Source organism: Passer domesticus, chromosome 3 (assembly GCF_036417665.1).
Source record: "Passer domesticus isolate bPasDom1 chromosome 3, bPasDom1.hap1, whole genome shotgun sequence".
In the NCBI taxonomy this organism is placed as follows: domain Eukaryota; kingdom Metazoa; phylum Chordata; class Aves; order Passeriformes; family Passeridae; genus Passer; species Passer domesticus.
The window spans coordinates 35,198,930-35,214,701 of record NC_087476.1 but is presented as its reverse complement, the minus strand read 5'-3'; the positions used below and the strand labels follow the sequence as shown (position 1 = coordinate 35,214,701).

At 38.8% G+C, this 15,772-nt stretch overlaps 1 long non-coding RNA gene across 1 annotated transcript in view; it reads right to left on the bottom strand.

Moving 5' to 3' along the window:
- Window positions 1-471: 471 nt before the first annotated feature.
- LOC135298011 (uncharacterized) overlaps window positions 472-15,772 on the bottom strand; it is a 37,712-nt gene continuing 22,411 nt past the window's right edge. The window contains exons 4-5 of the long non-coding RNA XR_010359971.1: window positions 10,257-10,343; window positions 472-628 (exon numbers count right to left, since the gene is read on the bottom strand). This is a non-coding gene — a long non-coding RNA (uncharacterized LOC135298011). The remainder of the gene's footprint in view (window positions 629-10,256; window positions 10,344-15,772) is intronic.

Genomic DNA, 15,772 nt, shown 5'->3' with positions numbered 1-15,772 from the left:
CGGTGTCCCCCAGGATGACAGCATCCATATCTCCCCTCAAAGCATGATGCCAGTGTCTCTGTGTGCCCAAAGAGCTGCACTACCTCTCACCCACAGGCCCTCACAGTGCTGGGCCACACATCCTACCAGGCAGCCAAACACCACTGCAAGGTCTCACTGAAGAAATAATACCAAAACAACCACATCCAAGCAATATTTCAATGCAAGGATGTTATTACCTGCACAAATATCTTCTGCTTATCTGATGCTGTGTTATTTCATGTAATATATGCCCTGTTTTGTCTACTGACTTATGTAAAAAACTACAGAGACTTATCAACTTTTAGCATTTATTAGAAACTCATTCAAAAGATTAATGTAACCTTTTCTTGGCCAGTTCCATGCTCACTAGTTGGCCATGTGCATAGCTTTCTTGATCTCCACTGAGTTTGCAGTCTCTGTGAAAGGACAAATATGTTTAATTTTGATGGTTTTAATTTTCTGCTCCAAGGAGGACTTCTCTGTGAACCGGGCTTTTTGTTTAGTTGGTACTTTTTTGAGGGGGGGAGTTCATCTCATCTGCAACTGCTGCTTAAATGTGGATCTCTGGGAAATGTCTTCCACTCTTCAGGATAGTTGTTTGATTTTCCTGGCAAAGCAAAGAAACAGTATATTTTTTTCCCTTGGACTATTGATTCATGTCCCTTATTCAACAGTTTTCATCCAGAATTCATTAATTTTCTTTTGAATGTCCAGTAGGTCTCTCCATAATATTTTTTTTTTTTTATTTTTGCTCATCTGTTATCGATACTATTGCTGCTCGCTCATTGAAGTTTTTGAATCAAAATTAAATGGCCTTAAATACATTTCCCATTTGTACTTTCTACAGCAACTTTTTTTTTTCCTGCTACATTGCTTTATCATTCCAGTTTTGGTTTGGGTTTTTTTTCCTGTCCTCTTTGTTTTTTAATCTCCTGCTATTTGCATTCTTTGGTTTTCCTAGTGATTTGGGTGACTTTTCAAACCCTTCTAATGCTTTTTCAAAGCAAAAAACACCTTCTATTTCTTTTGTATGTGGGACCCTGGTAACATTCTTCCTGGGACTGGAGTGTCATGCATGGTTTATACCCCACTGACAAGTTTTTTCCAGCTCCAGACTTGATGGAAGTGTTTGGCCACTGAGATAACTTAGTAAGGCCTGAGACTGCTGCTATTTCCTATTCCTCACTCCCCAGGACCTGGCCCCATTCTCTTTGCTGTAGCCCTAACAGATAGGGATGGACAGGACCCAGGTTTCTACAATGCAATCATTTCTATGAATTTATTACTGCCATTTGGAGAAGTGTAACAGCTGTCCCAAGGTAATCCTTGACTGTCTGAGACCTGACTGATCAGCGCCATGCAGTTTCTGCAGCCTGCTGGTTCTCCCAAGTCCCCCTATGGCCTCTGATTTGGTCTATAATTTTTAAATTTCTCTGTTGCATGTAGTAAAGTTAAAAGACTTAATAAATCTTCTGACAGCTCCTAAAAACACCAGCTTAGGCTCTGAACATTGAGGTATTTCATTTACTCATAAGTTTTCTGGCTCCTTTTCCATGCTTTCTTCTACACCCTTGTTAAACTAAGTTCCTTTAAAAATGCCTCAGCTAGAAAAATTCTTGCCTCTCCAGGCTCATACACAGCTTTCCATTGGTTGGGATAATTGGCAAGAGTTTTAACACATTCCTTATTTATAACTGCTAACAGTTTGTTAGGACAAATACCTAAAGCCTTTTTAAAAATCATTGATCTTTTAAATTATTTTTTTGAAATGAATAATACCCTGCAAACAGGAAAGCATATTTCAGGCTTACTAAATATTTCTGCCCGTATCTTCTTCTCCCAGTGACTTTTTTACTACACTGTGGCGTTGTAGAAAATATTAGCCATAACCAATAAACAGCAGCAGATATTTCTGCTGGTGAGACTTCTCCATCTGCCTGTTCATCACTCTCCTGGTGACTTTTGTATATATGGGGCACTTTGCACTGGCAAACGTATAAAAGAAGGTACATGACTGCTTGGCTTCTCCCACATTTCTGGGCAAAGCAGAGACTTTGCTTCCAGAGGGAAGAATCACAAGCACTGCCAGGGCAGGGTCATGGGTATGTAGGAAGGATTTAGCAGAGTTATGGGGGACTGCTGAGAACATAGGGATGAACACCAGCAAGAGGAACAGAAAGGCAAAAGTGTGTGCTAACGCAGCAGAAGGAGTATATGGGTGCATAAGGCAGAATATACAGGAAACCAGGCTTTGTTATTTGTGCTCTCACAGAACTTTTTAAATCTAAAACAGAAAGGAACACAATAATGGGGTTAGCAAATACAAAATCAATAAAAACAAGGGTGACTATGGCCTTGGAATCGCTGGCTACATCAGAGCACCATGATTTTCTCCATAGTTTTTCCTTTATTTTTTTAAAGCTTTCCAAACCAGTTGTGTCTTTTGACAGCCTAATCAGTTCAGTCTTGGAGCTGCCTGGGGGGCAAAGCTCACATCTGAATACAAGACTCATACTTTTCTCAAATTAGTGAGTATTTGAATTCAGTCAAGATTTAGATTGAGCTCATCTCTAGAAAATACATCAAACAGCCTGTGAAAACACAGTTCCCACACCTCATATTTTTTAACTGTTCTGTCAACTGAGAATATTGGGCTTTTCCCTGTTATACTCTTACACCATATTGCTGAATAGCAGATGGACAGGGGGTGTCAGTCTCTTCTCCCAGCTAACAATCAATAGAGCAAAAAGGTCTCAAGTTGTGTTGGGCACATTCAGGAAAAATTTCTACACCAAAAGCATTGCCAAGTATTAGAACAAACTGCCCAGGAAGGTGGTGGAGTCGGAGTCACATACATAAAAGATGTGTGGTTGTGCCAGTCAGGGACATGGTTTAGTGATAGATTTGTCAGTGCTGGGTGAATGGTTGAACTTGAAGATCTTAGAGGCCTTTTCCAACGTAGACAGTTCTACAATTCTATGACAAAAATCACCTACAGATTAATGTAGGTTCACTAAAGCATGAACATAGCAATTCAGCCACGTTTTACATATTTACTGGAGTTTGAAGGTCTTATTAATTATGATTACATCAAAACAGGAAGGAATTTAGGCTCAGTAGGTAAGATTTATCCAGCTTAATATCAAAGGAAACCAATAGCTAAGCATGCTTAGATAACCAATACAGGAAGAAACAGATGTGTCTAGGGAAAAAACAATCTTAGACACTTGAGACCAAACACTCCCTGGAGCTGCCTCCTCTCCTGGCAGATAACAAAGGGAGCCTAAATGAATACATCAGCCTTAAACAGCAAACCTATAGATAACTGAAGTTTGAAGAGATGAAGTCCTTTCCTTTGAATAAAATTGAGGGAATTGTAAGAAGAGATGATAGTTCACAATAAAGGTGTAAATTATAGGAATGGTTGACCAGACTTAATATCTACTTAAAAAAAGATGCAACAGTTCTTGTACCTCAAAGCAGACAGACCTTTGGTTTATAAATGAAACCATTTTGTTGTGCCTCTAGAGTCAGTTATATGAAAAAATTTACCATGAATTGAAGGATACAGGCCCTTATATAAGTTACTGTTTTTCTTTTCCCTTGCCTCTTTCCCTCTTCCTTTTTAGTTTTTTTTTCCTTTTTAAACTTTTTCTTTTCTATTTCTTTTTGCTTTTTATTTTTTCCTATTTTTTAAAGTTTTTCTTTCTTATTTTCTTTTTTCTTTTTTTCCCCTTTTGTCTTTTCTTTTTTTTTCTCTCTTTCCCCTTTCTTTTTTTTCTTTTACCAGCACTGAAAGGAGCACCAAATGCACATTCCTCTTAGCATTTCGATGAATTCTGTGGGGGATGAATAGCAAGCGTGTACATAACCACACACATATGTATGTATAAATTTACAAGCTACAATATCCAGACATCATGAGGCTCTGCTAATAATTTTCTCAACCTTGCCCAGACTGTAGCTACATTTATGATCTGGAGATTTATTGATTTTAGTTATTTTATACCTCCCATAATAGGAAACTACCCTCTGGACCATTGACCTATTCTTGTTATAAATATACTTGAGCTTGCTCTCATCATAACACTATCCCAGGCATCTAAGGTGTTGTTATGAGGTAGTGGTGTTACAAGGAAGGTAACCATAACAGAGTTCTAAAGAAAATAATTTAACTCTTCCAAATTAGTTTTCTTTTGCACCCATCAGCACAGACTTTTCTCTGTCATGCATGTCAGGGCCCTGATTCATCACAAGAGCTTCTAAATGTTTTGGTAGCACAAATAATGCATAACAAAAGTTGCAATTTATAACAATACAAACAGGACAAATGCGAGATGCCACTCAGCAGCTTGCATCTGAGAAGCTTTGCTAAAGCTGCATGGCCCCAGGACCTCCAGTTTACAATGGCTTTCACAAAAAAGTAATTTGGAGCTCCTCCTTTGCTTTGAACAAACTGCTCCAAAATCTGAGCCCCTAGAGGTGACTAATGCTTGTGTGTGGTTTGTTTATTAGTCCAGACATGGAGAGCATCAAGTCTTTCCATCTTTGAATAGTAACACCAAAAATACTTGCTGGTTCTTAGTACAGATAGTACATGAAGACCACAGGTTATGCTGTATGCTGTGCTGCCCTGGGTCAAATGGTGAAGCATAAATGGCATCCTGTCCAGAGTCCTGACAGGGACACCTCTGTGTCTGTGGGGAGCATGGCAAGTGTGGGTGGTCAAGAATATCGAGGGCCCAGCAGTCACTTGGCTGTCCATATACAATGTGAAGTTCAAGTTTTGGAGCAGGAGACAATTATAAACACCAAGAAACACCATGTAATTTTCTGACTAGCCTATGTAAGAGGTGATGTTGGAAGGCTGCTATTTTCTGGCTGTGCTGAGAATCTGACTGAAGCCCCACAAGATTGAAGTAGGAAATTTAGGAAATTGGTCCTTCAGATCAATTGTATTTTTGTAACTGAAGCTAAAGGCCATGGCTAGGAGAGCCAGTGTGACCAGGTCAATACCAGACATGCCTCAGAACCCAGCATGGAGCCTCTGACACAGCTGCAGCTGCTCAAGCATCAGCACCAGTGAGCTACAGGCTACCCAAGAGAAAATAATGTTTTAGGTACTGACAATCCCATTCTACATTGATGGTATGGACATGGTTTGAAGTATTTTTCTCTTCTCATAACCTACAACCCAGTTTTACACAACTTTGAGCAACAGCTCTTCAGCTCTGTTAAAAGTTCTCACTGCTGATTAGCTGTCAATATATATTCATCATGCTAATGTCCTGTTGCTCCACCTTTCTAGATCTCTTTTGCAATAACACATAAAAATTAAACTTCTGTGCCATCAGAGTCAAAACTAGAAAAGCATCCAGAGGAAATGTAAATTAGCCTTGCGAAATGGGAGTACGGAGCATTCTCTGTTTTCCTTCATACATTTTTTCCCTTACATTAAACAAACTAATAAGAAAGAAGGAACTCTTAGCAGTACAGTTTCAACATGTAAATAGAGAAGATTATAAGGACAGGGAAGAAAATATGTGGATTGTTTGGGGTAATGCTTTAGAAGTGAATTGACCCAGATTCCAGTCTTGGCTTAGATGCAAGAGTACAGTTGAGGGGTTACCATTTGTAGCAGAGTGGAAAACTGGAATTGTAAAAAATCAAATCCTTTGAGTTTACTGTGTTTTCTGGTATCTCTTTTTTCCATTGAGTGGTATTTTTATATTTTCAGAAGCAAATTTGAACCTACCCAGCATCCTGCTGAGTACAAAGCATGGAAAGTCCACTCATCCACCACCAAATTCAAGCCCTCCCAAGACACTGTGATGCTGCTTCCAAGATACTTATGAAAAAGCTGTGTAGTCATTTATGCAGTGTTGGAATAACAGAGGTAAAACAAATATTATCCTTGGCAGCTATGCAGAATAGGGCATTATCATCACCATGGATGGTATTATTCTGGCATTGATTCAATATATTCGTGGTTTAAAAATCTAATTAATAGGTCTAGGCTGAATTACCCAGAGTAGTGATACCTGCAGGAAAGGAAAAGACCCTTATGTTTGAGCAGATGAGAACATCAAGGAATTCAGAAGAGTACTAGAGCAGATACTGCCATGTTCTTAAGTGTAAAAAGCCAGGATATAAATACAATTAATTATACATGGAATTAGTGACTCCACTTCTTCCTTAAGTAAGGTTAGACATAAGAATATATTTGTAATATCCATATATATATATATTCTATTATACTTATATAAAATATAAATTATTTATATATTTCATATATACATGAAATCTGAAAGACTTAATCCAAAACGGAAATTAAGAGAAACAAATTACTGTATCAGTTCTCCCCTGAAAAAATTGCCTATACTTGGTATTATTGTTATTTCCAAATTGAGACCTTTGGAATTTCTGTAATGTTATTAAAACTTATCCAAATCTTGAAAGATTGACATTTTAGATTTATTTCATCATCCTTTGGGTTTTGTTTGAAATAGCTTTTGTTTGAGCCAATTACAGTATGCTGAATGGCTAAATATACTAAGAGTAGTAACTGAAATCTGGCATTTTATTGTTTGCACTCTTCCAAAAATACATGAGCCATTTTTACTTGAAAAGTGCAAAGAGGGTTTGAGAACATGCTTTAAAAGAATACCATCCATTTATGTCTGTCTGAAAACAAGCTTATACCAGACATAAACTGAAAATAAATGTTATTGTGGGGCTTAAGGATTCTCTTGCTCATTTGTAAGATATAAAAAAAAATAAAATCTGAAGAGTTTAAAATTACAGAGGGGACCCTTGCATAAAACTTCCTAGTAAGTTTGGGAAGAAAATTTCATAAAGCACTAAACAGGAGAGAAAAATCTATTTGGCTAATTTAAACATGAATAGGGAATGGCTGGTATCTCCCAATGGGCACATTGAGGGATGAATATGCTGAGGTGTCAACATTAAGGTTACCTTAAGTGCACTGTGAGAGCATTAAGAGCTGTGCCTTGGTATGATGGAACCAGGTGGGAGGGAACCAAGCTCTCGGTGGTCACAGGGTGTGGACCTCGACATGCTGCATGGTGTCCCTCAAGATCTGCCTGCTCAGCTTCCCCACCACAATCCCCAGCTTTGTGTAGCTCTCCATCAAACGCAGGAGGGACCTCTCTATCCCTCCTCCCACCCACATTTTAACAATCTTTTGAAAATCCATGTCCATTTTTAACCTTTTGGATGCAATACTGAAATACTTTGTTGCCTTTACAAAGGCAAAATCAACAGCACCCATGGAGGTCCAACAGAGGATAAATCAGAACATTTTCTTCCTATATTGTGTTTATCTGGCATTCACCATGTTACTGTGAGCCTCCTATGGGTGTCTGTGGAGACCTTCATAACCAAAATCTCAGACAGCTCAGTAGTTTCTAGCTCTTGCGGCTGCAAGGAAAGACAGAACACTTGAATCCCTGAGTGAATTTTGGATTTTGGATGCATATGCAAAAGCTTCTTAGTTATTATCCCTTTCCAGACCCATCATTTGTCTTAATGAAAGGGGTTTGGGTATTTGATTGGAGCTTTGTGACTTTTTTAAACATTATATTTAATAAAATTATTTTATATTTAAGCATACATAGCCTTTGTATAGATGAGACAAAGCATGTTGCTCACCCCAGAGTCTCCTGAGTTTAGGAATTAATATGGAGTTGATTGCCAAAACAAGGAAGAACTGAAAGACGATACAATTACCTTGCAGGAGGTACTGACTGATCAGCTTTTCTTGCAAGATTTCCTGAGCCCATCTAATTGCACCTGAAGCCAATTGTTTAGCTAAAGAGTCCCAGGAAAATCAAGGGAAGCTGTATTGCTAGGGTTTGGTTTGGCACACATCCCTGCTCTCACAGATCATCCAGTGATGTTTGGCTCTCTCTGTAATACTGGACCACAATCAGATCTGTACTGCAGCTCAACCAAACATGGCTCCAGTGTTATTTGCTAAAAGCCACCAAGAGGTAAAAGGCAGAAAATAAATAATTAGCATGTTTCTATCCATTTTCTGCACTTCTCAAACCAGGTGGTTGATTTACATCTGTTCTTTCAAGCAGTTTTTCTTGCACTGGACCATCCTTTGGTAGTATCCCATGCAGCTGAAACTAGAGTAGGTGAACAAACAAGTTGTAATGCAGAACTAGGACACTAGATGGTCCGTAACTGGAGGTGCAGGGCCTAGGATAGGAAGATGGTGATTAGTGCAATGTAACCATCTACACAAGGGCCCAGTTTCATTAAAGATGTGTTAGAGCACACATCCATGGCCATCTGTTTCTGTTTTGCCAGCTCACTTGATTGGCCATCACAAGCATTCCCATGTGTGCTGAAGCATTGTTGAGCAGGACATCTGGCAATAACCAACACCACTGTTTAAAAAAACATGATAACAACAGAGGCATTAAAGCAAATATATGTACAATAATTTCATTGTTGAAACTTCTACCAAGGCAGGCCTGTTGTCCAACAAAGTGAACATTGAAAATGGTCCTTTCCTAAATTTTTGCTATACTAGGCATGCCAACACTTCAATAGGAAGATGCTTCAGTGGAATGTCTTTTTTTTCCCCTTGGTCCTGGCTTTTGACATTGCTCAGAAGGCAATCAAAAAAATTAAAGCATTTACAAGGGCATAAAAAGCATTAAAAGCAAGTCTGAACTTTGAAATAATTTTCCTGTATTAAATAGAAAAGAACATATTCATGCCATATGTTGCCAGAACATAGAAAAACTGCATTCTAGAAATGGAACTGAAAAATCAAAACATCTGAATCTTTATCTTGGCAAAATAAAGAATAAGTGTTGAAGGAATCTAATGATCTTTTGGGAGTGAGAAAAGTTGCTCTCACTGAAAATTCATTGGAGTCTTTCCAACTTCACATTGATGTAACTCCAAGCGGAATTTGACCAAAGTTTAGTCACCAAGTAAATAAATGAATCTATTTACAACTGCTTTTTGCCATAGGTATAAACTTAGTGAATAAGCCATTGGTTTTCCAATTCATGTTTTTGAGGATAACTTTTAATGAATGATGAGGTATTTCATGTTGAAAAAAGTATGCATCTTGGAAAAAAGGATCTCCTCCATCCTCCTAAGTTTCTTGATTCCTGTGTCACTTTATTTTCTTTTTCTTCACATAGTTTAAGCCATTCCAGAATAGCCAAGCAGCTACAAGAAGACAGAAGAAAAGATGGACAAGATATATGTCTGTCCTTAGAAACTAGAGCTATGTTTAACATCCTTAAACAAACACAGCTGACATGCTTACAGTTTGTTCATGCATTTCAGCATTCGCCACAGAAACCAAACTAATGAGCATTGATCTCACTTCTTACATTGTAGTGTGTAACAAAAAGCTAAACCTCAAGATATGTGTGCACAGTCCTGACATCTCCAAATCATGGCAGAGGAGCAAAGTAAATATTGCCAAAAAAGTTTTTTGGTTTTTTTGTTTTGTTTTGTTTTTTTTTTGGTGAGGCTACCATCCACCATAGTATCTTTCAACAAATTACTTAGAAGTGTAAATCCTGAGGTTGCAAGGCTAAGGACCTGCCTCCATATGCTGACCAGCTTCATTGGACTATGTTGTTGTACCCAAAATTTCTGTTATACAGGACTCAAGGAGAAAAAAAATCTCTGCTTTTACATATTGTTAAAATAAGGAAATGCAAGGTTTCCACCTTCTTTCTTCTGGAGAGTACAAGAAGAGCTTGAGCTCTGTCTTTTCCTGACCTCAGTGCTTGAGGATAGTCCCTTTAAATTTGCTAATAGTGACATAGTTTGGGATGCTGCTACCTGCTGGCAGCCAACCATGAGGAGGGCTTAGGGGAAGGAGAAGGGACAAGAACCATATACTTTTTCTTATTAACTCACAGTGTTGGAAGAGAGGGAACAGAGCTCCCTTACATTTACTGTCAGAGACTGTTATCTTAATCATACACATACATTGTTGCTGGTCCTTTCCACCATTAGCAAAATCCTTTCATTTCACACCAGATTAGCTGAGACACCAGATTTTGCACAGATGCCAGGCTAAGTTACTCTCTCTTCTCAGATATGCTGGCTGTTTTTTAGAGAATATGTCCAAGCAGCTCTGAGAATCCCTGCCAGATCTCTGCTGGTAGAAACTGTCTCACATTCCCACTGGCACTCCAAGGGAATGGAACCTCAGCATGAACCAGTCTCACCTCTGTATTGTAGCTGATTTTTGCAGAAGATGGTTTGGTTTGTTCCACAGTTGAGCCCCGGAGCAAGCTACAGGTTATGCAGAGATCCTGGAAGTAAAAGAGAGCAGGAAAAAAGCTGATGGTGCTGTCACACCCGCTTTGGACTACCCCAGCTGCTTGGACCTGGCCCTTGTTACTACTTTACAATCCCTTGCAGAAGGATTAGGCAGAGTTGCTTTTACTGGCAAGAGTGAGATAAGGTTGAGAGGGAACATTACCAATGCATGCTGAAAACTGAAGATGTATGGTCACATTAAAAATACAGTGGTCACAACATAACTGTTGAACTGCAACTCAGTGAACGTGATCACGTTTCCCCTATAACCACCTCTGCTGCCTGAGCATCTGTACCACTCATTTCTTTCCCTGGTGCTTGAAAGCCCAAGTAGCTGGGATCAATATCCAGCCTTTGCTGAGAACTGCGGTACATGTGTCTGCTCAGCTGATTACAGGTTGGATCCACCACCTGAGCAGCCAGGAATGTTTGCTTTAATAACATTAATTTGCTACTGCAGTAAATAGTTTGCCAAGGTATTTATACCCAGAACAAACTCACATCAGTTGGAAATGCCAGGCTCTCTGACCTGTTCTAATTGGAGTGTCCCTCCAACTCTTCTGGAAAGGCACAAACAGAGGTAAATAGACATCCTTCTTCTCCCTCTTTGGATCTTCTGCATGGCTGAGGTTCCCACATAATTCCTAGTATTGAGTTCCCACATCTTTTTTAGTACTGAGTTTTGGATCAAGGCCCCTAGTCTTCCTGCAGCTGTAACAACAGCAGCAACTTAGTGGTAAATTCTGTCAGAAGGATTATGAAATTCGTTGATAAATGTTCCCATATAGTGTGTCATATTTGTAGTATAACTGAATGGGAAAAAATACTTTTACTCCAAAAAGAGTTTTTAAAAAATGTAGTGTACATTGCACCCCTATTTGCTCTTCTTTTGTTGCCCAAGGAACCAATTTTGGTTATATACATATTTCTTTTGTCGCTGGTTTCTTGGACCAGATCTGGTGGTGGCTGATGGATCTCTTTTTATGACATTGCCAAGTCCGGAGTCCAGAGGTGTGAGGTGGGAGTTCTGGCACTGTGGTCTAATAAAGAGGGGGGAAATATATTCAAAAAGTGAATGCAGAAGTTTGGGAGAGTAATAAGAGTTTGAGAGATGCAATGGGGAACTTTTTTTCCTTCTCCTTAAGTAACTTGCATTTATCATGGCCCTTGGGATAGTAAACAGACCTAGCCAAATGATTGTATCCTTTCTCTTTTGCAACAAAGGCTTTGGTGTTTTGCTGTATTTTTGACCAAAAATAATTTATTTAAAAAAAAAAAAGAAAAACCTCAAAAACTACTTATTATTTAATACATGGAATCTATCTCTGCCTGCCACTGAAGTGGGAAGAAATAAAGAAATAGAGTGTTTCCCTGCGTGAAGGAAATATGGTAGTTTTCTCAGTATGTTGCCAGAGTAGAACCTACAGAAACTCTTATGTTCAACAGCACATTCAAGAAACTATAGTTTTTTGCTTATCCATTTTTAGAATTCTTTTTTTTAATGGTCAGATTTAGCTTAAATCTGATACCATTTACTTCAAAAAGAACAGAAACAATCCACTGGTGAGTTCTGCAAACCTCGCTCTTAATTGTCATCAAGAAGAGAAAATGCTGCCCTAGGAGAGCAGTGGGTCATATACAAAAGTTTAATGAAGGATAACTGGAGTCCTAGTTTTTTATTTGGAAAGCCCTTGGATGCGGTGAGCCAGAGGCATTACAGCAGCAGGGCCGGGTATCATGCACACATTAGAGATGCCAACCAATTCTCTGGGTAAACTGGGAATAACTAAGAATTCTTAGATGCAAAAAGAGATCAAGGACTCAGGAGCAGCTCGTATTTCACAGAATAGAAATATGCACTTCTGGAAGTAGGCTGATGGTTTTTTATTGCAGGCAGCTAAACAAAATATTGGAAAAGAAATAGAAGTGGCCACTCTATGACTCTTGACATTTTTCCTCAGCTGACTATGCCCTGCATGAATGGCACCAGCAGTGTTTTGGTGGGATGTCCAGGGACAAGAAGAAGGGGCCTCTCAGCAGCTGGTGGTCACCAGGTCTCCTAGGATCCTGGTTGCTTCCTTCCCAGTGGAACAGTGGACACCTGCAGACGATCAGCCCTGTTTCAGTGTTTTTTCTCCCCTTAACTTTTTAGTGGTACATACACTGGCTTTTCAACTAGGTGAGATTTATCTAGTGGGGCATAAGGGATGGTTGGAGACCTCTGTTTGTTGTCCACTCCCCCAGTGGGGGGAGCAGACACAGGAACACCCTGTTGGCCCCCCACTCACTGTATGAAAGACTATACCTCCTGCCCTACTCACTGTCCACTGATTCAGATGTCTGAAAATGGGGAAAATGGATATGGCAATGCAGGATTTCCACACAGGCAGAGAAGGCTAGTGGACAGGCTGTCAGACTTAACCCCTTCAGGTACATATTGTCCACTCTTTGGAGAGACATCTCCTACAGTAGGATACTTCAGCTTTCTCTTCAACCTCAGGACAGATAGGGAATCCTGAAAAAGTTCTTTGAAGAAGCAAAGTACAGGTCTTTCCCTCTTCCGTCCCACACATTAGATAACCTGACCATTATATAGTGCCTCCCAGCTTTGGTTTCTTCTTAAACAAGTATGATTCAGATGAATAAAGCTTGGAATAGGTGTTTGGATCAATATGGATTGCAGAGTCAACCCCATTGTCTCATTTCTTTGATACGTTGTCATGTGTTTTACACCTATAATGATCCTCAGATGATTTACTGAACCATGCAGTTGGTGTCAGTAAACTTACTAAGTGAAAACCATGAGAATTTAGAATAATCAACATCATCTTCAGAAAAGTATTATTTTAGGGCTGTGTCAAGTTATGTTTGTAAATTGTCATTGATATCAATAGGGCTTTTGATGGGATGAAGAGACAACACTACAAATTGAGCAAGCTGATCCAGTACGTCAGAAAACCCAATACAATCTGGTCTTCAGTTGTACCAGCTATAACTGAGGACATTATGGGATGTCCCCTGTCTCAGCCACTTCTTAAGTGTTCCTCGCAGGTCTGGGGACTTGTGCTGTTTACTACTGCCAGTGTTTCTACATAGGAGATGCATCAGAAACTGAGATTCCCTTACAAGCCATTGATCCATGTGTTCTTTTAAATTGAATTGTTATTACTGAACCCTTCCTGCTTCACTTATGAAGCCCCTAAAAGAGAAATCAGAAGCACTTTGTCACCTCCCCCAGGGGCATATTCCCATCCCATCCAGCAAGCTCCTGCCAATCTTGACACTTACCCCCACCTACAATGGGAGTTTTGTACAAATGTTGTCCAACTTATCTTTTGATAGCTACAGCCTTGCTTTGTGTACTGTAAATGCTTAAGCAAATACATTAACCCTAGATCTGTAACTTCACAAAGCCTCATTACAGTGTGTACACTTCTGAAACCTTACCCTGTAGTAGTTAACATCTGTGATTCAGGGTGTCAAAGTGTTAATCGGCTGGCATGATCAAGATTAAACAAGTAGATTATTTTGATATTCTCCAGTAATATATTAAACGTGAAATCTGATCCGCTGGCCCTTGAGGTTCAAATCTCAGAGCAAGCAATTATACAAGGAGTTCCCTGTAAAAGTGATCTGGAGAACTGAAAAAGTGAGTCCTTCCCAGATGTGGTCTTAGCAGTGGACCAGAATACATGAAATCAATGAGTTAAACTAAGGGAACTAGTGAAGGCAAACATGTTGGTTTTAAGTTTCAGATGAGGTTTTTGCTTATGCCCACCTCAGGAAATGAATATTGCATTCATAAATTGTTTTTCTTATCCAGGAGATGAACCTTAACATTTTCATTCAGCCCCAGAGTATTAGATTTCTTTAACACTTTGCCACATTAAAAGATGTTTTCCATCTGAATCTGATGATGCAATATCTGAAGAAAAAGTTGGCTGAGTGGCATTCCATAACAAGCAATAAAAGTTTATGATGCACAGAGTATGATAATTGGCACAAAATGAATTGAATGCTTCCTCATGGATAATATTTGATAAGATATAGTATGTGTAGCTATCATAACATTTCAATCAACCCACGATTGCTACTTTAAACTGTATTTATTTTATTGTCTCCATAATGGGTTTTACAGTGCCAAAAATTGGTCTGACTTCACTGGAAAGAAGAAAAATCAGTGTGTTGTTTTCCCTGGTGAATTTATTTCCCACTGAAATCCTTTTCTCTTATTTTCTTCTCATTTTTTCAACCCACCTCCTTGCCATAAGCTGTTGACATATGATTTGTTGAAAGTCGAAGCTAGTGGACACCAGTGTTTTATTTTTCCCCTCCATTCTGGCATTATATTTGCATAGGGGCTTTTACAAGGTTAATTAAACTATAATGGGGAAATCATTCATGGACAATGTGCTTTCCCAGTTTCCAGATTTTATAAACCTCACACCTGTTTTTCTTAGGTTTTTGTGCTACGTCAGCCTATAAATCCTCCTGTATTTCCCAGTGTAGTTTCTTATGAAATAAAACTTTTTTCCCTCCATTTGCTCAACTGTTTTCAATACTTGCAGTCAAGCCTGAAGTTGTCAATCAAGGAACAGCTTATCAGTCTGAGCTTTTCCTTTTCAAGCTTATACTCAGTGACTTTTGAGACCTGTCAACACCCAGTTGATTTTAGCCTTAACAATAAAGTCACACTCTATCTCCCACCTAGTAGCTTTAGATTAAATTCTGATGTCATATACGTCATATTTACATAGTTAAAACTCATAACAAAGCAACCCACAGGCAATAGGATGTAATAACCATGCAACAGAGCCATTTCCTGTCCCCTTTTTTCTCTCACACTATGTTTCGTGTAGTTTATTGGATGTGAATGTTTTGAAAATGAAAATCGTCTGGGAGAAAACTGCTAGCCAGGCGTGAGGTTTAGAAGAATTCAACTAAAAGAATATATAGAGTTGTAAATGCATGGCCACCTCTGGTATTGTAAAATAGAAACTCTTTCAATATTCCTTTCATTTCCACAAGAAGAATAGATGGGAGGCCACAATTATGTGCTCCAGCAGTCGATTTTTAATATCTTTAATTCTGCTCATATTAAAGGAAAACAATTAACTTGGAGTCAGAAAGCCTTAAACACCAAAAGTTTTACAGTTTTCATTTTAAAGCACAAAGGACCTACTTCAAATACAATGCAACAGGAACTTTAACCACGGGCTATGTTTAAAAGACAAATCCACCATGGTACTTTAAACAATCAATTAAGGCAAGTTTAACAATTTTTTTTCAGCCTCACAAAATAGCCCTATTAAAAGTAAGAAAATAAAAGCCACTATGTTCTTCTCTCTCTCTCTCTCTCTCTCTCTCTCTCTCACACACACACACACAGAGTATTCTTTAACCACAGTATTCTTTAAGTCAT